Source organism: Mustela erminea, chromosome 1 (assembly GCF_009829155.1).
Source record: "Mustela erminea isolate mMusErm1 chromosome 1, mMusErm1.Pri, whole genome shotgun sequence".
Classification (NCBI taxonomy): domain Eukaryota; kingdom Metazoa; phylum Chordata; class Mammalia; order Carnivora; family Mustelidae; genus Mustela; species Mustela erminea.
The window spans coordinates 213,796,536-213,820,273 of NC_045614.1; the positions used below are offsets into that span (position 1 = coordinate 213,796,536).

The 23,738-nt window shown below is 45.0% G+C and overlaps 1 protein-coding gene and 1 long non-coding RNA gene across 5 annotated transcripts in view; one reads left to right on the forward strand and one right to left on the reverse strand.

Moving 5' to 3' along the window:
• ERG (ETS transcription factor ERG) overlaps positions 1-23,738 on the reverse strand; it is a 240,559-nt gene that overhangs the window by 172,491 nt on the left and 44,330 nt on the right. The gene's annotated exons all lie outside the window — the stretch shown is intronic.
• Positions 10,041-19,796, forward strand: LOC116597398. The gene is made up of 3 exons (XR_004288588.1): positions 10,041-10,144; positions 11,967-12,172; positions 18,879-19,796. It is a non-coding gene; the product is annotated as an uncharacterized LOC116597398 (long non-coding RNA).

Below are 23,738 nucleotides of genomic sequence, written 5' to 3' on the forward strand. Positions count from 1 at the left end.
TAAACAGTTGTTTTAGTTCCAGGAAAGAAACACCCTTTTCATTTGTAGATGCTGAGGAGGACCCATATTTTTAAAGACGTTAGAACACGAGAAAACTGAAATAAAAGAGAGAGGGCAAAGAGAAAAAAGTCTTCCTTAGAATATGCTTGTCACCACAGCTCTAAAATCTGATCTCTTTTTGGAGATAACGGGAATTTCTGTGCTGATGCAACTTTCCAAGTAAAGTATCCAATCCCAAAATATTACATCTAACAGAATCCTCACAAAATGACAAATTGCAAATGGCAACTGTTTCGGTTGAAAATATTTTCAAACTAGAAAACGTCTTAAGTATTGCATCAAAAATCAATATTTGCCACGGGCAGTATTATTTCTAAACGTTTCCGCAGTCCCGCTGACCCCCCCCCCCCCCACTCCGCTCAGGATGCCAGCCAAGTCTTTGGGCCTGTGATTTGGGACAGTTCATCCAGTGGCCCAACATCCCCACCAAGTGTTTGTTGTGATATGGAAAATATAAACTCTTGGGAAAATATGAAGATCCAAAACCACATATATAATACGATGTTGATGTTGTTTAAAAAAAAAAAAGCTGGCTGAAAGACAGCAGGGATGGTAGAAAGAGAAGGGGGAAGCTCTCGGGAAGCGTGTGAAATCGCTAAAAGAAGCAGACTTTGAGTTTCCAATGTGAATTCCAAGGGACTCTTACTTTTCTCTATTATTTTCTTCTGGGTATTTTCCTAATTTTCAGAATGAAGAAAATTCATCTTGAACTCAGCAATGATGGTTTTCTATCCCTGGACATATTTCAAAGCATTTCCCGGACAGCAATGTGTGATTTCTGCCCACCTCCCCGCCCAAGCCTTACGGAGCAGCGCTTGCCTCCTTAATTCAGGGACAGGATTGTTGGCAGGTAACAATGAATTAGATCACGCTTGTCCTGGCTTCACAGACCTTGAGTTAATAAAGGTACTCCCAAATTTCCTTTTCTCAAAATCCAAAAGGTAATATTGATAATCACTTGGTTAAATGCTCTCCATGGGCAAGTGGTTAAAATCATATTTAGTTTCCAGTTGCTGAAAAGGGTATGAGTTTTAAAAGCATGGGCTAAGATTTACTATCCTATGTCATCCTGGAATATACTGGGGTGCCAAAATTTCTACATGCCGAAAGAATAACTTGATTTATGGCCGAATATTGCTGGACCTGATTTAAAGACAAGAGTAAAGCCCAGAGAAGATTCTATTAAATATGTGCAATGGGTATTTTTAAATTAGCATTATGGCGTTATTAATATTTCATTTATCCAGAGGGCACTTATCTGACAACATAAATTATCCATAACACAGCTGAGAAGCCACAAAGGATCCAAAAAAATGTCACGAAGTTCGGGGAGAGCAGCTTTGCCAGGGAACGGCACGCTACCAGCCGCGTGAGGTAACAGCTGGCCCGATCAAAGCAAGAAAGTCAGAAAATTATGCAAACCAGACTTTAAGAACTCAAAAAATACAGGCATTTGAGAACTCTGGTTTGAGAGCATACTGCTTACCCCTGCCCAAGAGCCCCTGGTCCTGCCGAAAAGCAGAGATCAAAGAGCCACAAGAGCCACATAAGGACCCGCCCTCCCCCAAAGCCTACCACGGTCAAGGACCCTAGTTCATGCCACCCTCAGATTCAGTGAGGCTCCGTGTCCTTCCCAGTCAGGGAATGAGACTGTCTGTGGTCGTTAGAAAGTGGCCACTGGCAATGAGTAAAGCCAAACTTGGCTGAGCACCCGAACAGCAAGCTTCATTTGCCACAGAAAGGCCCCTGGGCTGGGGGCTCCCAGCTAGCGCTGAGCCAGCAGCCTCAGTTTGCTCATCCGCAAGCCGTGCGTAAGAGGCGGAAGGCGGTGCGTAAGGCCGTGCCAGGTGGACAGATGCTATGTTCTGAGCAGTGTGACCTTCTTGTTTCCCAGAAGCACTGAACAAGGAGCCACTCCCCACACATAGATTTTCTTGGCCACCTTGTGTTTGCAACAGTATGTGCTTCATAGAGGAGGTGGGTTCCTGGGAAGAGGCACCACTCAAAGCCCAGAAGAGCTGCCTCCATGACTAAAAAGAGCCTGGATAATGGGTGGACAGCAGCCTTGCATGAGAAGAAATGGAGGGACAGATGCCAGGGCTGCAGTCATCTCCGTGGTCCTGGTGAGCACGGCCATGGAGGAGACAGTTTGTTCATTCATAACCCGCACACTTGGGGCCCTTTGTCCTCTACAGAAGGAACCCCAACTTCATTTGGGTGTACAGCCTCTATTCCATCATGACCATTTTGAGGATAAACTCTGTCACTGCGGACTCCTTCCTCTTGGCACTGGCTGGTTGGTTTAGGGATGGGCAATTCGACACAGGGGGAAATGAGCTCAAGGACTTGCAGGAGAAGTCTCTTCGTTGCTGGTGAAAGGTCATAGGATATTGGTCTCTCTGTGTGACAGTTAGAGCTGGGACAGACATCTCAGGTCCACAAAGGGAGGTAGGCTGAGCACAAAACTAAAACACTGTGGATGTCTAGGAGTAAATGAAGGAGATCTTCTGGGTTTCTACCATGGGGTGAGGAAAGTGCAATTACCCAACCCTGGAGGCAGAAAACTACAATACCTATGAATCAAAGAGTCACTTTCAGCTCTCTTACCATCTGCATCCAGCTCACGCAGGCATGCTGAATATGCTCCACAGTTCTAACTTTAAAATAACATGATCCAGGGCACTGGTGGGGGGTGGGGCTCAGGTGGTTAAACATCTGCCTTCAGCTCAGGTCATGACCTCAGGGTCCTGGGATCGAGCCCCGCATCAGGCTCTCTGCTCAGCAGGGAGCCTGCTTCCCCCTCTCTCTGCCTGTCTCTCTGCCTACTTGTGATCTCTCTGTCAAATAAATAAATAAAACCTTTAAAAAAATAAATAAAATCTTTAAAAACAAAGCAAGAAAAATATTTGAAAAATAATAATAATAAATAAAATAAAATGATCACTGGAAATTAGCACAACCCATAAATCCCTCTATGTAAACACTATTTGTAAGACTTAGAGAATAAATAACTATTATCAAGATGAGTGACCCACCACAATCTGTACATGTATTGAGTGCCTAGCACTGGAGATGGGGTGGGACATGCCCTCAAACAGAGCGTTTGATGGAGGGACAATACTTTTAGTTAAATGACTGATTGGATGCGGAATGGGGGGAGAGTCCTCAGGGAGGGCAAAAGGGAGGCCATTCTATCTGGCGCCATGGAATAGCAATGTCTTTCTGGGGGAGTTAGTATGGGATGGGTGCTTAGCATTCAATAGGTAGGAATGGGGCAAAGAGCAGGCAAGGTGGAGGAGACAGGTGAGCACAGGTACGAAGGTGAACAGGTGTAGTAGGGAGAGTGTGTTTTCGTCTCTGTGTCCACTTACGGCACAGAGTGTGAGCTCAGAAATGTCGGACTGGTCTCTATAACTCAGAAGTTCCACGGGTATTTGTCTCCCTCTGTGCTCTAACCTCGATCTGCCCTTCAAACCCATGTGTTCATTCAACTGTGCCTCTGTCATTCATCCGCCTGCCCAGCATGCCACGGACCAAGCCCCCGGCATGCGCCCTCTGCTGAGCTTGGCAATGACTAGGGCTGGGCTCTGCCCCTGCGCTCAGAGTCCAGAGGGAGCAGTGGAGCTGGAAGAGAACAGTGATACATGCCAAGGGTCCACTGCCTTGTCTGACCCCCGCCGCTACAGAATACGATTACGGGGGGACACCGAAGGAGAAACTGAAACAGCCAAGAGCACAGCGGGAAACAAGAGAATTCGAAATCTAGAAACGACCCATAGCATGGAACCCAAAGAAGGATATCCAGTAAGACAGGAATAGTTCGCAGCATCTGATCGGCAGAGGGATGAATAAGCGTGAAAAGCTCATTCAGCCAACCACAAGCGTGGAGAACAGGCATGGGATCCTGCAAGTCAGAAACTCTTGGGGACCTCTACCAGCGCTGCAGCTGAACGGTCAAGAAAACCCATCTCCAAAGGATGGTTGAGAGGGTGCGTGGAAGTCAAGGCAGCCTTTTTTTTTTTTTTTTTTTTTTTTTTTTTAAAGAGAGAGAGAGCGTGAGCCGAAGAACAGAGAATCCCAAGCTGACTCCGCACTGAGCAGAGCCCAATGTGGGGCTCAATTCCAAGACCCTGAGATCACGACCTGAGCCAAAATCAAGAGCTGTACACTTAACTGACTGAGCCAACCAGATACCCCCAACGCAAGTTATTCTTAAGAGCTGTTGAGCAGCCCAGAGAGAGAAAGGGAGAGAAGTTTGAAGAAAAAGCACTGGTGCACTCACCCACTCAACACTTGTGGATCTACTGTGCTTCCGAAATTGCTAGCAGTTAGGGATGCAATGGGGCACAAGTATTGCCCTCAAGAAATCTACAATCCACTTTGCTTGCTGTTCTCATCTGCTAATGATAGCAAAGATGGTATTTGGTGAGCAATGTAGGATGGAGGGAACCGGTTGGTGGAGTAGGTGACATAGAGATTCCAGAGACAGAAGAACCAGGGACGGTCCACACTGGGAGAGACAGAGGAGAGGCCGGACCAAGCAGCACATCCGTGAGGCCAGCTCTGGCGGGTGGGCAGAACTCCACTGCCACAAAAGGAGTGGCGTACTGTTACCTGGGTGACCACCGGCTCCCAGGGAAACTGATAGGAAGCATGTAGAAATTTCTGTGGAGCAAGTGTTACCACCACGCCCCACTCAAGGATCCAACAGCTGTCCCTACACGCAGAGCCGGACAGAGATGGGCACGATCCCTCTAGCAAGCCCGCAGAGGCTGACCCTTGCCCACCTGTGCCCCAGGAGCCAGGAGGCAAAGGAGTCTGAGGCTACTTTAGAGAAAGCAGGGGTGAAGGCAGAGGCAAGCTGTCCAGGCTACTCTCCCAGCAGCTGAGTTTCTGCAACGAAAGAGTTGCTTCTGGGAGGTGCAAACACTAGGGAGATGGAATTCAAAACCCAGAAAAAAAGGAGAGGTCTGGGTGCTCTGAATTGCTTCCACATCGGCTCTCTGCTTCCAGAAGCCAGTGAGGAGCCCAGAATGCATGCTGTTTATTGTTGGCTCCCTTCAGGCTGACACTGTGAACACGCGCAGGTGTATGCTTCCACTGGGGAATCCCCAGGATGTTTTCTGCCTGGACTTAGAACTCAGGAAGGCTGTTCTTGGGATCTTAGAGAATCCCCAGAAGGGTCTCCTTTTGCTCTCCATCATAAAGAAATGTTGCCAAGATAAACAGGAGCAGTTTTGCTGGGGAAAAAATAGCAAGGGTCTCCATGAAGTGTGTCTGAGCCTCACAATGGCCACAACTGTATGCTTCTTACAAGATTGCTTGCGTCTGGTTTGGCTGTTGCTTGCTTTCATTTCATTTTGTGCTTTAGGGTCAGTCTTTTGTCCTTGGCGACCCTAAATCGACCTCCGGCCACAGTGTTACTTTCCCATTCTGTCCTCTTGGGGAGAACAGAATGAATGGACACATCAGTGTGCCCGTACACACTGGACCCTGCAAAGCCCCTGCCGCTCTCGAGGGAAGGACGCTTCTCCCGTTCTCCGCCTGGCCCTTCGCACAGGAAAGCATCGAGCTGACCTCGGAGTGGAAGGTACAGCTGCCAGTTTCCACCAAAACCAAACACACAGCAGCAAAACAGCACCATGGCCTCTAGGTCTGGGGACCGTGATCTGCCTCGAGGTCCCCGTAAAAATGCGACATTTGAAGGAAAACAGGCTCCATTTGAAAGGCAGGTGACATCAAGAGAGAGAAAACAGCTATAAATACCTCTTCTCTCCCCTTTTACACTGAGCCTTCTGTTAAAGGAAACACATTTACCAGAGTTTTTTTTTCCCCAAGTTCAACTGGAAAAACATAAATATTTGGTCATTTCATAACAGCAGACAACTGACAAGCAGGCCACAGGTTAAAGGAACACCATGTATTTCTAAGAAAGTTCATCTAACAACATGCATCGAGGGGAACAGAATCCCAAAGTCTGTTTGAGAAACAAACCTGACTCTCACAGTGAATTTTGTCTTGATGTAATCACAAGATCAAATCTTAAAAACGACAAATGCATTGATATTATCTTTGCAAACAGTGAGATCCATTTCATATTTTTAAATTAACAGCACTGGGCAGAAAAATCAAAACACTGTTAATAATACCTAATTGTTTTGAGGGTGTATATGAAAATTACTAATTCTCAGTTAAATTTATTGATATTATATTAACATCTCAATGTTATAAACAGCAACAACAAAAAAAATGCTAAATTCCTGAGTGGCAAGGCAACCCATAACAGAACCAAAATGACAACCAAGTACATTAATAGAGTAAGAGATGAGGAATTTCAAAGAGCCTTGAACTCACCATGAAAGTAGTTTTGTGCCCACCGGCTTTGTTCAAACAATTTGGCACACTGGTGATGGGTGTCTCACCAGCAGGAGTTCTGAACCCAGCTTTTCCATCCCCCCGACTTCCAACGAGTTTAAGAGCATTGCATAAAGATCGCCTTATTTGTACTGGACCCAATTTGGAAGTAAATTTTTTAATCCTCCTACGTATTTTAAAAAAGAAGTCCTGAGCCTTGCCACGAATGCCCTTCGCTGGCACGGGGTTTAGAACATACTTCCTGCTTTGCTGATGGGCATGCCATCCATATGGGATTTTCCATGCATTCCACTATTAATGGGTTGTTCAGTAGGAATTAACTGATCACCCCATGCAAAAACTGGTTCTTGGGGTTTTGTAGGATGAAAATGTTCCATGGAGTGTGTCTCACTCCCGGAGAGTCTAAAGGGAGACAGACTTCTTACAGACATGAGAGAGGGGTATAGTCCTGATAGAACAAATTAACACAGTCCTCGTGTATAAAGGGTACACAGGGGGACACTTGGTGGCAAAGATCCCAGAGCTGGTGAGAGACCCATCACCAAGGATTCAAATCTAGCTCTGTTACACCATGAGCCGTGCTGTCTCCTGGGTGGGAGGTGCGGGGGTGGGGGGGTATGTCACACCCTGGTCACCCCCAGAGAAGATGGGCAGGAGCCAAACTTCCCGAAACTTTCTGTGCATCATTTCCACTGCAGACCTTCTCTCAAGCTCCATAATCCTCTTTGACGGTCAAAACCCAGAAAAGTAGGAAGGGTTTCCCTAAAAGAGCCGAACAACATTACCGTTGGACTGATTACCCAGTAGAACGAATTTTTCAGTCCCGAGGCCAAAAATCTACTCCGAGGGGTACACAAGCTAGTCTTTCCTTTAACGTCTCCTAGTTTCTCCCAAGAATGACAGTTCACCAACTACCTCTGAACTGCTAAGTTTCAGGAATCCCTTCTCTGGTTTAACTTCCAAAAATCTCGTCCTGCCCACACGGCCTTCCTGAAAGTTCAGGAATGTGGACTTCAGGCACCCTCCCAGCAGGTGTCCCCCACACTGGAGTTTCAGACGCGCGTGGGCAAACCCAGAAATCCTATCATGCCAGGCTGCATCTCCACACACAAAAGGCATTCTCCCAAAGCAAAAAGCCTCGAGACACTTCCACAGGGAATTTGAGCAGATGCCAATTCTCGGATGTGGGAGGCGAGCTCAACTGCCCTATTTCTATACCTCCCCCGTGACACTGATACCATCTTCATGAGAAGACAAGCTGTTTGACCCTGGGCAAGTTAGCTAACCTCTCTGTGCCTCCAGCTGCACATCTATAAAACAGATACAACAGCAATATCTACCTTCCAAGTCTGCTGTGAGGACTAAATAAGCTATTTAAAGAGCTTTGAAGGTCGTTGAGTTATGGACACTGGGGAAGGTATGTCTATGGTGAGTGCTGTAAAGTGTGCAAACCTGGCAATTCACATACCTGTACCCCTGGGGCTAATAATACATGATATGTTAATTTAAAAAAAATAAAAAATTAGGGGTGCCTGGGTGGCTCAGTGGGTTAAAGCCTCTGCCTTTGGCTCAGGTCATGATCCCAGGGTCTCTGCTCAGTGGGGAGCCTGCTTCCCCCCCCTCCCTGTCTGCCTCTCTGCCTACTTGTGATCTCTCTCTGGCAAATAAATAATTAAAATCTTTTTTAAAAAATTAATAAAAAATAATAAAAGTTATAATGAATAAATAATTAAGAGCTTTGAGGGGTTCTTGGAACATAGCAAGTACAGTTAACATTAACTAATTTTAGTTGTCAAATGGTTTATGGAAAAGAACTTAATACAAGTTTGGGGGGGATTATTTGTGCAATTTAAATACTTGGTCCACTGGCATCACACTCCTTGCTATTAAAGGTCATTCAAAGGTGAGTGTGAATTACAATGAGGGTGAATTACACACCCATGGTAGTAAAGGCAGCTCAGGAAACGACGGTCCACTGCCGTGGCCAGAGTTTGCAAATTAGCTGGCATTGTGGGATGGGTTCCCAGGGAAGTGGAACCTGAGCTGGAGAGAAGCAGGCAGGGCAATCAACAAGCATGGACGCAGGCAGAGTCAGCAGGGCTGGGCATGGGGAGAGGTGAACCAAGACCAAGCCCTCAGAACAGCCTCAGATGACCCCAGGGTGCCCACTGGAGCTGGGCTGACCACTCAGAGCTGGGATATAAGGCCAAGGGGCCAGGACTCTAACTCCTGCTGTGTGATGAATTCTATGTGAGGCTCCGATGTCCAACACTAGTCTAGGTGTTGTTGTGACTTTATCTTTTTTAAGATCTTACTTATTCATTAGAAAGAGAGAGAGACCAGGACAAGAGCAGGGGGAGAGGGAGAAAGAGACTTCCCCCTGAGCTAGACTCTGGGATCATGACCTAAGTGACTGAGCCACCCAGGCACCCCGTTGTGATGACATTTTTGTAGGCGTGGTTCTCATCTACAATTGATTGACTTCTAAGTGAAGCAGGTCACTTTCCCTATTGGTGGGCCTCATCCAATCACTTGAAACCCTTAAGAGAACAGACTGAGGTTTCTCAAGAAGGAAAGAATCTTACCCCCAGGCTGCAACATAAAAATCCTGAGTGTCTGCCTAGCAGATGTCAGACTCAAGACTGGAATATTTTCTCTTGCTTAAGTACTCAGCCTGCTGGCCCATCCCACAGATTTCATACGTGTCATCCCCACAGTTCTGTGGGCCAATTCTTCCAAGTAAATCTCATTAAACTAGAGATACATTGATACAGATGATACAGATCTACTGACATACATTCAAATCTAACCTATCAGACCTGGTTCTCCCTGCAAAGCTGATATTCCTATGATGACTTAATCATGGGCTGCCCCGGGAAAGAGGTGTGGCCTTGGGCAGGTGGCATCATCAGCGGACACCAAAAAGTGCTGACAACAGAGGCATCTTCCAGCGACACTCTCAGCCTCAGAGAGAATACAGGCCTCCATTCTTGAGGGGAACCCGAGCCAATGGGGCAAACTCTATAGAGACAGAGTAAATTACTAAAACTGTAAGGTAAAACTCAGAATAATAAAACTGACTAATTTAGAGTTAGAAGGAATCTAGCCATTGTTCTCAGTATGACATAATGAGTAATAATGGACAGGCATGCGATCCTCACGATGTTGAGGTCCATCCCAGCAGACCGGGGTCATCAGGCTCCCCTGACATGAAGTTACAGTGACCTCTGGTATCCAGGGGATCCAGAGCCTTCATGAACAGCTAGGATGGGAGACTGATGCTCCCCTGTGCATAGGAGGGAGGGGGGCCTTCCTAAAACCTGGACTCAGGGCAGGGAGGGGGCTGGTTTATCAGATTTGCTGGTCTCTGTGTGCTGTAAATACTCCCCTGACACCATCTACCAACAGGAAGGGTGGGGAAGAGAAGGGCACACAGATCTCACAGATCCCCATGTGACTCTGGAAGGGAACACAAAGGGGACCATGGAAGAGATCAGGGACCTGGCACTTCTCCAGGAAGAGCATTGTCAGGGGAGGGGGATGGGGGCTTGGATGGGGAAATGCATGAGCATGGACACACGCTGAGCTCAAACCAGTGAAGGAGCTTCAGAAGAACCATTCAAGACAAGCTGCTGGGACACAGGGACTGGTGGCTGACCCCCAGGGGAAGAACCTCTCAGACAGGTGGCCTAGAGCTCCCTGAGAGCAGGTAAGTAGGAAGGACCATGCTGGGAGTGTGCAGAGCTACCACCTATGGTGAGGCAAGATGTCCTGCGTGTCCTCTCATGCCATGGGGCCCATGGAAGGCTGATGGGCTTCTGAGGGCAAGGGAACCTTGAGAGAAGAGGCTGGATGTGTACCATGGGTGAAGAATCTGGGGACAGAGTGATAAACACAGAGGACACCATACTGCCACAGAGAGATGGAGTGAGAGGTTCCTTCAGGAGCCCTGAAGTCCCAACACCAGCATCGCAGGAAAGAGAGCCACGGCTGGGACCTCAACTGCAATCCGTCTTTAAGCAGCCCCCTCACTGTCCTGTCTCGTCCTGCTCCCACCCTGGGAAGCCGGAGGCAAAGATTTGTGGGGAAGGAGAAGCAGAAGAGGGAATGGAGGAAGAACTGGAACCAGCTGGGAGCCAGGGGGCCAGGGGCCTCTTCCAGGTCTGAGACAAGCTCAAGATGCAGAGGATCTTTTCACGAACTGGAAAATGAATGAGAAAGGGACTTTTATTTGGTAGATTTGTCTGAACTTCTCAGTACTTAAAAATTGGACTGTTAATGAGTATCTGGAAGTGATGGAGAAAGTCTGGCACCTGACAAGACTTGGATCTGGGGTGGGAAAGAGTCTCAGACTTGAGCAGTGAGTGTGGGAAACAAAGCTGCATGCTTCACTGCACCCAACTGGGTCCCATTCATTCAACCAATAGGAACACTAGTTTCTAATACACACGGTAGAGGGCTAGCCAACAAAGCCGAGCAGAAATAGCCAAGTGTCTGGACCACCAAGAGTTAGCAAGAGCGTGCCTGATCTCTCACAAGAGATGGGAAAGCAAGAAAAGGCCAAAGCATTGAGAAGAGGGTCCCACCTCACAGACAGAACAAAGACATCTGCAAGAATGAGAAGGATCAGATGGATGAACTCGAAGACAAAGAACAGCCAGTGACCGGGATGGCACCAAACCCACTTCTCTACTCCCACCCCACACTGCCCAGGCTTTGGCTCAAAGATCCTGGGACTGCCAAGGTAATTAGCAAGAAGACCTGGCAGGGAGAATGGCCAGGTATCAAGGCAGTTCTGAGAACATCCGAATCGGAAGGGCTTACCTGTGACCAGGGACTGGAAGAAATGTTCAGCTGTATAGACATTTGAAATTCGTAGCTGGATTCTCATTTTCTCACAGGGTAGGGTAAGTGATACAGAAAGTGTTTCCTGAAGGACAAGACTCAGCTCCAGTGTGGTGTCCCAGGGACCCCACCTATGTCATAAGTAGCAGCCCCCCAAAGTGCAATGAAGGGGCACAGTGGGACCCCCACCCTACGTGGCTGCCCCTCTCCTGCCAGGCCTGCAGGATTTCCTCAGTCATATCAACCACCTCTCCTTCTCAACATGAGTGAAGGGTAAACAGGTGGCTCCTTGTGTTTGTCCAAGAAATTCAATAAGAAGAAATCTTAAATAGGATAAAATCATTGAACCAGGTGAAGTAGAATTTAAACAACTAAGGGATATTTCTGGCTGAAATATGCCAAGAGGTTTTTGGTTTTTCCTTGTTTTGTTTCTTTATGTTTTGATTTTTTTTTTTTTTTTTGACAACCACTAACTAATACAGAGTGTGCTCTAGAGCTGAGCCAAGATTATCATTTTGAGACTTCTGGCCATTTCTAAACTCTGATGTTGCTCATTGCAAAGTAAAGGCAGGCCCAGGGTTTCAATCTGTCCATGTATCTAACCCCACTTGAGAATCTCTGGCTCCAAGATTTTCACAGTTGTCATAATTAGCTGGGTTTTTGTTCGTTTGTTTGTTCCTCTCTAGTTATTGTGATTGAGTTTACAGGGAAACAGTGCCAGCCAGACCATCACTTCGCCCACTGGACAGAGGGCCCACCAGCTTTCACTCTTGGGACTGACAGATGTCATAGGACTCAGAGAACCACTGGACTAGTCAGAAGGACCCCCACCCCACCCCCACAACTCCTACCAACTCAGATGACAGAGCCCAAAACACAACAGTCATACCAGGTAAGGACCCAACCTAATATTCAACTATCACCAATGATGGGGGTCCCAACTGAAGGCTCAGCTGTGAAACACTGTGTTCTAGAAATGGCTACATTTCTGTCAAACCTAAAGAAAATCAAGGCAAAGCCCTTAAAGTACAGGGACAATGTACTAAGCTACCCTGTGAAGCAATCCAATGCCATATGATTGTAACAGCCATGCTCAGTAGGGGAAAAAAAAAAAATAGACAGATGCACAGATATACACAAAGAGAGGTAAATAGATGATAGGTAGGTAGATGGACGGACAGATGGATGGATGGATGGATAGGTAGGAGGGGAGGAAGGAAGGAAGGAAGGGGACAGATGAATGGATAGATGGACAGATATATGGGTGGATGGGTGGATGGATGGGTAGATAGATAGATAGATAGATAGATATCTGAGCCTTGATTTTTACAAACTAACAAGAGAAATCAGGGTAGGTACAGGGTGGGGATTAGAATCACAAGTAAACGTTATTCCCATACAAAAGAAATTTCCCTCACTTTAATTCTCAGATAACTTAACTCCCACACTTCTCATTCCCTTGACGTGTTCCGCATGCACTCTGCTGTGAACATGACCTTCACACGGCTGTGTGCAAACGTTCTGTCACCACTTTTAAGGAGAGGGATTACAGTTCGTGCCCAGAGTCATAAGAGAAGCAAGTTTAAAATAAATTCATAGACATAAATCGAAATGCACACAAGTCAAAGCTTAACAAGAACTTTGTAGACAGGAAGTTATTTTATGAAGAGCGTTTGGAACTTGTGAAGGCTTTGCAGGACCTCTGAGCCACTTCCATTGTCTTCCTGAACGCTTTTCATCCTGTTCTTTGCACTTGGCATCAACCTCCCGCTTCTTGATTTAATTTACGTTTTTAACTTTTGACACTTCCCTTGCAAATGTGAAGGAGCTTTTAATAAAGAAACCAAAACATCTGTGCAAACATAGGATATTGGAAAATCAAATGTTTCTTGATAAATATTGATTTAAATGAGGGGGAGGTGGTGAGGACAGGAAAAGCAGCCCCTGACGTATTTATCATCATGAAACCCACCCTTATCGGTACAAACATTCCCACGTTCTGTATACAGCAGCCCAGAGCAACAACCTCATGAAAGTCATGCTCTGTCACACATTCACGTGTGGGCTTGGTGGTTTTTCCTTCTGTTACTCAAGCCCTTTCGGAGAACAACTCTGAAAACCTAACCATGTCCAATGCTTCATGTGCCTCTCCTTTAAGCAGCTGGAAGTTTCCTGAATGAAACCCAGGAGGCTTTTACTTCTGAACTCTAAGATCTGGGGAAAGTCCTCAAAAAAAGTATGATGCCCATAGTTACAAATTTTCTCCCGAGAAGTGAAAGGTAAACCACATCAAAAAGTCACGAAAAAGCTTCCTGCCTCTCCTAAGAACAGGCTCCCCTAGGCATGGTGGGGATGACAGAACAACCCCGCCATCCGTCGTCCATCTATCCGTCCGTCCATCAGAGCAGGGTGCATTCAGACCTATAGCAGATAGAAGCACAGGCCAGCATGATCTTGTGTAATGTCGGCTCTAAGAATGCTTGCTGACATAGGACTCAGCCAGCTCAGAAATGTTCCACCTTCAACCCACGTTATTATTCTCCTAACTAACTTTTCTTTGAGAGGGTCTCTGGGCCAGAGGAGATCTGAAACAAATCCAGATCAAATCCTCCTTCGACAAAAATGCACATGGAGAAAGACAAAGTGTCTTTGATAAAGTTTTTGGTCATCCTTGGAGAAGTGAAGGGAAAAGTGAAGAAACAGTCATTTTATTCTTGAAGCTAAATTAAAGTGATTCAAAGTCTTTTCCTTTCTTCTGAGATTACAGTGGACCCTTGAACAACACAGGGATTGGGGCACCCATTCTTGGCACTGTCAAGGCCCATGCATACCGGCTGACTCCCCAAAACTTAACTGATAATAATAGCCTATTGTCGGCCTTAACACTAACATGAACAGCTGATCAGCACACATTCTGCACATGATATGTAGTATGTACTGTCTTCTCACAGTAAAGGAAGCTAGAGAAAAGAAAATGTTATTAAGAAAATTGTAAGGAAGAAAAAATGCATTTACAGTCCTGGACTGTATCCAAAAAAATCCACATCCAAGTGGGTCAGTTCAAACCTGTGTTGTTCAAAGATCAACTTTATACCCTTTGTTTTTGTTTTTTTGGGGAAGTTTTGGTGTCAAAATCTTTCATTTGCTAAAATGCTATAAAATTACAGAGTAGGTGTTTTTATTTTCTTTTTTAATGTCCTATTATTTACTGTCCTTATTTAATGTCTTATTTAATGTCCAAAGTAACAGAACTAATTAACAATCCTGTTTCTTCCCTTTTATAATTTTACTACTCTCATGCATCCTTTCTAAAATATCTGCAAAACTATGCACATTTCATCAGATACCTGCAAATATTTGTTATAAAATAAATAAGAGGAAATGCAAAATATTATATACAATAGGATTACAGCAATGACAATACACAAAGATGATATGAAATGCAAAATGGAAGGAGCTGCATACAGGTGGTATAAAAGTCCCATGCAAAATTTTTTTAAATTTCTTTTTAATATTCCTACTTAATAATCTTTTAAGTTAAAAGAAGTTTTAAGTGAATATATTTTACTATAATGAGCAGATTCAGAAACAAAAAAATAAAAATTCCCTATCAAAGCACACACATTCCCTATCAAAGCACACACATGCCCCTAGAGTATGTCTTTCAAAAAATATACAAATAAACATTAGCTCTCTTATCACTTTCATCATTTCTGCATTGAGTATTATTTATTGTATCCTAAGTATAATCCAATCCGCATAATCCTATTCATACCGGGTCCTGAAGAACAGTCCAGCCAACATTCAAAGACCATTCCCTGATAGAGTAAGCTTGAATGGGAGCGATTTTAAAATACTCATGCAATTTCTATTAGCCTCGTGCCACTACAAGATTCACAATTTGCTCTCTTATTGCAAGTCTGAAATGTTAACTGGGAGAGTGTACTTATTACAGAAGATCTTACCTCTTCTTCCCCAAATCTCACTGAAGATTTTGCTTTGGTTCCCCTTAAAACAATCTTCCCATTGTACCTACAGTTAACTAGTGAGAAATTTTTAAGAGGATAGATCTTATATTAACTGTTCTTACAATAATAATAATAGTAGTAGTAGTTAGTAAACATTTAATGCTTACTCCATGAAATCATTTCCTCCATCTGTCCTCCCTTCCAATTTCCTTCTGCACATAGTGGCAAATTTAATCTCTTGCTGAATCCTCAGTTTTCCCCACCAAATGAATGACGTGATTTTTATTGTCTTCCTCCCCACTTCTGTCAACTTTTTAAGCCATCAAAAACTATCTATACAATCCCAATGCTTTCAACACCAGCAACAAATTATATTTTAAAAAATCATCATTGTGGCACCTGGGTAGCCCAGTCAGCCAAGCATCTGACTCTGGATTCCAACCAGGTCATGATCTCAGAGTGTGAGAGAGAGTCTTGCATCAGGCTCCATGCTCAACACAGTTCTGCTTGAGATTCTTTCTCTCTCTCTCCCTCTGCCCTGCGCCTGGACTCACACTCACTCTCTCGTGTGTGTGCTCTCTCTCTCTCAGAAAAAAAAAATAAAAGAAAGTCATCTTTGAGTGGTACAGTATGCCTCCCCGTGATCCAACAAGATTTTTTTTAAAGATTTTATTTATTTGACAGAGAGAGAATTCACAAGTAGGCAGAGCAGCAGGGAGAGAGAGGGGGAAGCAGGCTCCCTGCTGAGCAGGAAGACTGATGTGGGGCTCCATCCCAGGACCCTGAGATCATGACCTGAGCTGAAGGCAAAGGCTTAACCCACTGAGCCACCCAGGCAACCTCAGCAAGATTTTTAAAATTGATTTTTCTTACTGAATGTCTCTTCTGTCCCTGGACTTAACTGAAGTATAATAAATATTCTTCCTGAAAAGTAACCATAGGCCATCACATGGCAGACTCACCTGAGACGGTTAAGCCCTATTTCCATTATAAACACATTGAAATGTTATGGAAAAGATAACCACCAACACCCATCAACCAGAAAAAGAATATATATAATAGCTAAAAGAGAAAGAAATTCTCAAGATCCAGAATCAGACAGAAATTAAACCAAGAGTGGTTAAGTGTTTGCTGAAGTCACAGTAATGCATAGGAATTTGGGTCACAAATATAGATCTTCAGGACTTTGGGTGGGGTTCTTTGGCCCAAGTAGGAACAAAGGACACAGCTACGACCCAGAGGAAGCAGTAGAGCAGGAATTAGAACCCTCCCTAGGAAAAAAGTTTATTGTGTGCCTAATGCCAGATGCAGGAATAAAAAAAGTTATCTGTGAGAACTCATTTCTGTTATCTGTATAGTACATACCAACAAAGATGATGATGGATGGATAGATGAATAGATAGATAGAGACAGAAAGACAGAACGGCAGACAGATAGACTGACCCATAATGATCAAAACTCCTAGGGCTCTGGCAGGAGTAAATAAAAAACCTACTTTGTAGGGACATTTTCACATTTTCACATTTTAGGGTACAGTGAACTTACAAAGAAAAACTAACCCCCACTGAAGATGAGATCACAAGCAAAGACTACAAAGGACACAAAGAAGAAACTAAAATGAATAGATGTAGAAACTAAAATGAATAGAATAGTAGTAGATGTGACAGATGCAAAAAGGACAAGGTCCCCCAAACACTGTGGATAAAAAAATCAAACTAAAAAAGTCCATAAAATAAGTTTAAAATGACTTTTTCAAGAATTACTTTTTGATGAAAAACAGCACAGTCTAAATGAGTAATAGGCAGAGAAATAATGACTGAAGACAATATAACCAAAATAATTGAATAAGAATTGAAATAATTGAAGACACAAAGACATTTCCAGAAATAAAAAATGTATTAGACAACTTTAAGAATTAATTATTCACAAATGATGAGAAGAATCAGTGAACTTCCTAGAAAGAAAGAAGTACAGAGAGTGAGACATATGTTAAGGGGCATGGAAGCTAGAAATTGTTGTCAAGCCTGTTAGGATTTCCATGGTGAAAGTAATGAAAACAGGGGATTAAAAAATATTCAAAAGAGATACTTAGGGAGAAATCATAACCAAATTAGAAGAAAGAAATATGACTGCAGAATAAATTTTAAAAATTTTTAAAGAGTCATGGGTAAAATAAATATAATCAAATCCATCCCCATTTGGCCATATTGTAACAAAACATGAAAGATCAAGCATTAAAAGTGGCCAGAGGACATGGGGGGCCTGGGTCGCTCGATCAGTTAAGCATCCAACTCATTTCAGCTCAGGTCATGATCTCATGAGAGTGGATGGAGTCTGCGATCAGTGGGAAGTCTGTTTGAGATTCTCTCCGTCTGCCCTCCCCCAACTTCTGCAGGCACTTTCTCTCTTTGTTGCACTCTCTATATAAAATAAGTAAATAAATCTTTAAAAAAAAAAAAAAAGAGTGGCCAAAGTATAGAAAAGCTACAAAGGAGCTGTTGTAAAGGGTACAAGTTTCTCTGCAGCAACGAGAGATGCCAGAAGGCAATACAGTAACTCCTTCAAAGCACAGAAGGGTGAGAACCAGACACCTAGAGTTCGGTCCTGGAAAATGATCATTCAAGAGGGAGGGTAAATGGAAGAAATGTGGAGGTGAAGACCAAAGAAAGATTTTACCACTCACAGATCTTTAATTAAGGAACTACCAACATAGGTCTGCAGTAATATGGAAATTAAGCCCGGAAGGAAAAAAGAAAAAAATATATATTCCAAGAACCAAAGATAAACAAAGAAACTCAGTTAGCGGTTGAGAGATCCAGAGAAACATTGATATAATTAAAATGATGATCACGGTGATTGATAGTTGGATGATTTTATTTGTTTTTTTCTAAGATTTTGTTTATCTATTTGTCAGAGAGAGAGCGGGATGGAGGGGGAGAGGGCAAGCAGGGGGAGCAGCAGAGGGAGAGAGAGAAGCAGGCTCCCTGCTCGAGGTGGGGCTCAACCCCAGGACGCTGAGATCATGACCTGACCTGAACACAGACACTTAACCTACTGAGCCACCCAGGCGCCCCTGGGGGAGGATTTTAAAACAAAGCAGGAGTAACAGCGTGCGGTGGCAGGGATGGGGCTGAGAAGCAGGGCTGGGAGTCAAGAGTCTGGGACTGTGTGGGAAGAGGAGAGACAGAGGCCTTGACTCTCCACTTCGAAGGGTGAAGAAGAGCCCCAGCGTGGTAGCAGGAGCCCAAAATGACTAAAAGTAGGATGTGTGTCTTCCAAAACTTATAAGTGGGGGGTGGTGGCAGGATAAAGGACCTGACAAAGTCATTTAGAAGTATACACAGTCTTTAGAAGTAAAAACAGAAAAGCACAGAATAAATTAACAATAGTAAATACAAATAAATCCTGGAATTGTATTATAAATATATTTTATACAGACAAAACTCACTAATCAAACGTAAACATTCTCATTTGGGGATTTCACCCAACACTTGCAGGATGGCTGGAATGAAGGGGGGAACGAATAATGGAACCAATCTCTCCTTCCCTCCAAGTCCCACAGGGAGGGAGGGAGGGTGAAATCATGTAAGAGTTTTTAATTAGACTAGACCCAACTTTTCAACTTTGCAGGAGACTGGAAAGCTTTTGAATCCACCCAAGATATCAGTGAGGGTAGTAAAGAGAGACACATCTACATAATGATAAAGACAGAACTTGAAAAAAAAGAAAGAAAGAAAAGAAAACACAAATAAACCAACCAAAAAAAACCTATCGAATGGGTCCATTACATACAGATTGGAGAAGATACACTGACCCAATTAGATCTAACAGGCATTCAAAGAATCCTGCACCAAACAGAAAAAAAATATGCGCTTTTCATGCCCACCTGGAAGATTTCTAAAAACTGACTATGTAGTAGGTCCCAAAGAAATAGCCCACAAAAGCCAAAGAATGGATATTCAAATACACCCAGCACCTTCTCCACCATAGCAGAACAGAATTAGAAATAACAAGAAGCCATCTCAAAAAAAGACTTTAGGCAAAAAGTCACCAAAAGGATTATGAGTCAAAAAAAAAATATGAAATGGAACCGAATCACCACAAAAGTCAGTATATGAACAGGTCTGCATGTATCCATATGGCTAACTCTGAAAACATCACGTCCAGGGGAAAGCAAACGGCAGAAGGATATGTGTGGTATCACAGGCGTACTTGTGTAAAAACATTTCACAGCATCTCTGCAGTGCACACACGGAGGTGTGTGCCGTGTGCGACACATGTATGCAGAAAGCCCAGACACGTGAGGAGGAAGAAGACACCCGTTTCTGGAGACTGAGTGGGAAGAACAAGCGATAGGTCTGGAAAGGGTTACAAATGAATCATCCACTCCATTTGTGAGTTGTATTTCTTTCAAAAGAACCTGAAAAAAATACATAGCTAAGCATCAGCATCTCTTAAATCAGGCTGGTGAGCACATCGATTGTTCTTATTGCTTTTTGGGGACAGGGCTTCCATGTATGTCAAATACACAGAATTAAAGGAACAAAAAGCCACTCGAAAACTCAAAGTTATTTTGGCGCACCTGCCGCTCTTCTAGGAACTGTCCCATGTGGGGACAGAAGGGCGGCCACAAAGAGGGGACCAAGGGTAAGTCAGTTCACGGGGCTTTTACGACGGACATGGGAGAAGCTAAGATGCGTTTCCTCCACCCCCAAAGGCAGTGCTTCCCAGGAAGGAACAGGAAGGGAAGTGCTCCGGGATTCCTGAAAGTCAGACCCAAGCTCGGACCATAAAGCGGTCAAGGACACATCTTGGCAGCTATTGTCAGCTCACGGCCACACTTGCTTCTGTGCGGTGGCAGCCCTCAGCACCCGCCCCCGCCCAGGTGCACCCAGCCCCCTGCCCCTAGCTTGTCCCTCTGCACACCTGGTGCGGGCAGCCAGCGCTTGTGGAACGGGGGGCTGTGTTCCTCCAAGTTTCCCTGAAAACACAGTGCGTGCCAAAGCCACGGGCACGGAACCACAACTCTACCAGCGCTTGGGGACAATAAACACAAGATCAGAGCAGTCGTCCTGTTCTGTGGGGTGAGAAAGGAAACCCCAAGAATGACACTGCCTTCCAGGGACCACACAAGAGGGTACATGGCGACCCCCGGGCCTCTGCTCGTCGGTGGCAAGCCCACAGCCTGGAGGAAGCCAAGGGGATGCAGGTGATGAGGCAGTAAAGTGTTTCTTTTACAGGAAGGAGGGGAGCTCCAGGGCAAGGGCACTCAAGTGAAAGAGATTCTTCATCACTGTTCCCCCCCTGCAGCGCCTCCTCCTCCCTGGTCTCCCCCACCAAGGTCAGGGACGGTACTCACCCCCAAAGCACCGGCTTCATCCTTGTCCTCTGCCCCCTCCTGCCATCCGTGCAGACCCATCCAGAACACTGCGTACCCTGCCACCCCGCACTCCGAGGGCAGCCTCCCCGCTCCAGGCCACAATCCCATGTCATCAGGACCACCCCCTCATGGCGTCCTGCAGCCCTGCCCCAGCCCTGGACGGCACTGTCCCCGCTGCAAGCACCCTGACCTCGTGAAAACATCCAGGCTCTCACCTCCCTGCGGCCGCTCAAAGCCCTCGCTCCCGGCCTCCCATCTCACATCGATGAACAACCAGATTTGACCCTGTTCCCCCAGTGGCCCGTCAGCCCCCTTTGTGCCTTTGTGATGGGCCCCCCAGTTCCCCGACCTCATCTCCCCTCTGCCCACACTGGCTCCTCACTGCTCTGCAAATTTGAGAGGCACAGGTTGCTCCCTCCGTCTGGAATCTTCTTCCCCCAGATAGCTGGTACCTTGCCTCACCTCCCACAGGCTTCCTCGAAAAGGGCACCCCTATCATAAGACGCCATACGATTCTCACTTACGCCGTAAGAATCTCACCCCCAACATTCTCCATCCGCTGACCTGGCTTTATTCTTCTCCTTAGCACTTGCTTCCCCCTCGGTGGGGCATTTCCAGTTTTTTCTATTGTTTGACTTTCTCCTCTACCCCCCAGAGGGGAATGGGAGCTCCCAAGGGCAGGAACCTCAGTCTGCTTTGCTCACTGCTACATCCCCAGCACCCAGGACAGGGTCCAGCACGTGACAAGCAAGTAACAGATGTCTGTCAACTGGATGATGAAAGTCTAAGACAAAACAGAAGGGGGAGGGGGCGCTTTTATTTCCAGGTGTATGAAACCGTGCTAGGCAGGGGGGAAAAAAAAAAAAAAAAAACAGATTCTATGCTGTTCCTCTTTTCCTGAGTCAAAATGTTAATGGCTTTGATTTTTAAATAAACTAAATTTAGTCAGAGACATTTTAAATCATTTTTCCCAAGGAAGTTATATGTACTCTAGTTCATAAATAGGAGGAAAAATGTGGGTGACATTTCCAGCACTTTAGCAAAAGCCAGCCAAGGAAAGAACATACGAGATGTCCTGAAGCCCCAGCGATGTCTTGCACACCAAGAATCCCATTTTACAAAATTATAGTCATAAAATGCTTGGAAAAGTTTAAAATACTATTTAAATAGGATCTGAAAAGCTTCCTCAAAAATAGTTTTATGCAAATGTGATCGATCTGGATTCCTTTTCTTTTTTTAGAAATAAAATAATAGCAGTAGCTTTCTGATTAAAGCATATTAGTAAAAATTTGATATTTTATTTGGTTTAAAAATATTTTCTAGTTTACATCATTATATATGATGGCTTCTCTGTAATATGCCTATTTTTCATTTTTTAATTAAAAATTTTATTTATTTATTTGAGAAAGAGAGAGACCACAAGCGTGGGGAGGGGAGAGGCAGAGGGAGAAGTAGAGTCCTGATCAAGCAGGGAGCCTGATGCAGGGCTCCATCCCAGGACCAATCCCAGGACCCTGAGATCATGAACTGAGCCAAAGACAGACGCTTAACCAACTGAGCCACCCAGGTGCCCCATGTGATATGTCTATTTTTTTTAAAAGGCTAAAATGATGTGTAATGGGAAGATTCCATTTTCACTAAGAGCATCTGCACTTACTAAGCCCTATTTGTCCCTTTTGAAAATGGTCTTTGCCTTTTTTCATCTTCCATTTTAATCAAATTATTTAAATCCTCATGAATAAACAGATGAGGAAAGGAAACATAGCATCTATTGATAGTTAATTTGGGGGACATTTCTAGGCAGCAGGTAACCTTTAAGAACATGCTGATAGTTCAGCCCTGGAAGTCCTAATTCATCCTCCTTTGTTTGCTGGCTCTTAGCCGCATAAACACCACCTCTGTCTCATCAACAGCCCTTCAAGCACACGGTAAGACTGGTGTCACAGGAACCCTGTCTGGATGTGTCCGTCCAGGAGAGCCCTGGACACCAATCACCTTACCTAAGACTGTTTAGTAAACTCAAATGAAACCAAGTCATTTAACTGCCATGGGTTTAAGAAAAAGGCACTGGCCTTTGGTCAGATTTAGTTTCCAAAATAAAAATTAGTGTAAGCAACTGCTTTTCTGTCTCTTGCTGATGCAGTGACTAGAATAGGAAATCCGATGGTCTTGCTGTCATCAGAGCTGCTGCATTAATTCATCGCTTGGGAGCCACTCAGCAAAGCATGCCACGTGGCCACATTCCACAACAATGAAAAGCACAAGTCTCCTTCCTTCCTTCCCAATTTGCTGTGGCTTCCTTGTTGGTTTCCTGAGAATGAAAGAATCCTCCCCCAAGGAGCACTGTCCCCAAAGCTTTGACATCAGCAAACGCCAGCAGGTAGTACACCCGTACACTGGTTCTCCTCCTGTTCACTGTGCAGAGCAGCTCGCGAGGATCACTTTGTTCTCCTTCTCCAGTCCAGTCCTGCCAACAGCCACAAGAGCGGACAGACAGCTGTCCTGGCTGAACCAGTGAGAGGGAGAAAGCACCCTGAAGCTGCTACCTCCCTGCTCATCAAAATGGCAAAGAAAGGACTCTATATGTGCAGTTGGCTCCCCAAAAGCAGAGGAAAGTTCTACCAAGATAGGGACCCCATCTTGGGGACCCCAAGCAACAGGCTTGGGCTCACCGACATGGCCAGCCCTCCCTCAGCCCCGCGGAGCAATCTTCCTCAGGACACAAGGTCAACTCCGAACCCTGGTATCTTCATCACTGGTGTTCCGCCCTCTGAGTCAAGCTGTTTTAGAAACACAGAACCATGGGCTTCAGAGGCACTCGGGACTTTGGAGATCATCCCAGTCTGCTCATCAGAGAGATGAGGAAACTGAATGAACTCTCCCTCAGAAAATCCCTGAGGCTTTTTCTTCCCTCTGGTTTTAGAAGCAGTGGAAGAGGACCAGTTAGAAATGCCTACACTCAGAGCCCAAGTCCCAGCTTCCTTTCTAGCACCTTCCCTTCTCCCCAAAGTAATACAGCACAACTTGTATGTAGAAGAAGCAAATCTGACCCATTCTCTGGGTCCACAGAGAGACGTGGCATATAAACATGGAAGCATTGGCCAAGAAGA